We start from the raw sequence: 2191 nt of genomic DNA, 5'->3' as shown, positions 1-2191 counted from the left end.
TTAGTTTCTCTATTACTTGAGATATTTTACATACTAAACGAGGGGTTATGTGGATGAAAACAGAAGCCCCCACACCTCCTTTAGAATAATTCTAGGCCCTGCAACACACCACCATACACTGCAGCAGCACACCACAAGCACAACACCTTGCATCGACTACAATTTAACTATAGCGACTCTAATTTAGTTTATTTTGAACGTCAAGCATATTTATGGGATTTTCATATTTCTATCCACTTACAAAACATTTAACACACTTTATAACAACACCATAAAATCCAAATTGAAAGAAAAGGTCTTACCTTACCCGAAATTGGACAAAGCTTGCCAAAACTCGCCTCGGAAGTTTCTTAATTGCGGCTGAAATGTTGTGGCTGTTTGTTGTCCGCTTGGTGCTGATACAAACCTTAAATTTACATTATTAACACCCTAATAACATTTCCAAACCCTTACCAAAACGTGTGAGAAGATAACCAAGCCATACTTTGCTAAAACGTGCTAAAACTTGTCTCGGAAGTTCTCTTAACATGCTGAAAATTAGCGGACTGTTCGTATCTCTTCCTTGCTGCCCCAAAATGAAATTTCACGGTATTAAACACCTCTAGGTAAACGTAGTATACCTTAAATAATTAATTCACCGATCAAAAACGGAGGGCCTACTTTGTTCTTGTAGATGCCATGACTCTCTCTTCTCTCCCTCAAGTTTTCCCCAATTTTCCTTAAGTGTAGATGCTGAAAAATGATTTCCTTAGTCATAATTTCAGCATATATATCCCACTTGTGGAGGTGACAGGTGGCAGCCCCTAGGGGTGACACATGGCAGCCCCCTAGGGCGCCACCTCATGCCATGCCGCCACCCATATGCTGCCATGTGGCAGCATGGGGTCCACCCAAGCTGCTGCATCACCTACTTGAACCTAAGTAGGTGCATCACCTACTTTTTCAAGTAGGTGCATCACCTACTTTCTTCAAGTATGCGCGTCGTTTCCTTATTTCTCTTTCGTGAGCCCATAATCTCATCTCACTTTAAGAGCTTATATATTCCTTGCAACTTAAGCTCGATGTGTACTCAAGTAGCTTAGTATGTAAAATATCTCAAGTAATAGATTTTACAAGTAAGTCGAGTCCTACGACTCATTATATGACTTTCAACTTCTTCTAGATTCTTATAACCCTATTTCTAATCTTCTCTCTTATAGAGTATCTCGTTCTCCTTTCCTTAGGATTATTTGATAGCGTTATAGATTACCCAACTCACATGATGACTTCTAAAAAACTTAAGAGCCTTCCCAGAAACTTAAAGAAGCTTAAGTAGCATCCCAAGGTACCAAAGTACGGGGTGTAACATCCTTCGCCCCTTTAACACATTCGTCTTCGAATTTGAACCAAAACCTTCCTCCGAATCTTATTCCGACTATATGGAGAGTTCCTCTATCCCATTGCCATAACATATACTTTTATCCAGTAATCAATAGCAGAGTTCCAAAGGTTAGGATTATTTGTAGACTTAGGGAATAGGTATAGATACTTGTGTTTCATTTCCTCTTTCACTTTTCAGGGGGTTACCCATCCTAGTACTACTCTCGCCCAAGCACGCTTAACTTTGAAGTTCTGATGGGATCCGGTGTGTTAGTGCTGGTATGATCGCATACATCCCTTATGGGATCTCGCTTGAAGTTTAAGCATTCCCGTTTACATATAATAGCGTTAGCTGATTTTCTTTTATTTTTGTACTTCTCTTGTCCACTTCCCCTCTTTAGGGTGTTGCCACATCACTATCTATTTGTGTTCTACCTTATGCCCTTATTTCTATTTTTCAAATGCGTAAGATTCTTTTCCAACACCTTTGGTATACCGCACCCTATCTATGCCTTCCTTTATATCACCCATACCTTTAGTTGCCCATGTACGGCATCTTAACATAATCTTGAGGTGCTAATCCAATCTAATCATTGGTACTCGAGTCACGTATACACAATACTTCTTTATGCTTCATGAGATTTCATCTTTGTCGTGCGCCCAATGCTCACTTTCTTAACAACATATCGAGCTTGCCCCAATAAAAGGTCTACCTTAACACCATGTTGTTGTCCTACCCCTCTAACACATAACCATACATTATCCTTTCACTCCGTCCTTATATTCAGTTACTTATGTCTATCTTGGGTGCCTCTGTTAGAACTTTCTTATT

At 39.8% G+C, this 2191-nt stretch overlaps 1 pseudogene; it reads right to left on the bottom strand.

Annotated features, from left to right (window-relative positions):
- Positions 1-1531: 1531 nt before the first annotated feature.
- LOC129875415 (5S ribosomal RNA) lies at positions 1532-1652 on the bottom strand (annotated as a pseudogene).
- Positions 1653-2191: the final 539 nt, after the last annotated feature.

Source organism: Solanum dulcamara, chromosome 11, assembly GCF_947179165.1.
Source record: "Solanum dulcamara chromosome 11, daSolDulc1.2, whole genome shotgun sequence".
Lineage (NCBI taxonomy): Eukaryota > Viridiplantae > Streptophyta > Magnoliopsida > Solanales > Solanaceae > Solanum > Solanum dulcamara.
Note: the sequence above shows the minus strand (reverse complement) of the source record. Positions and strands in the feature narration are given on the sequence as shown.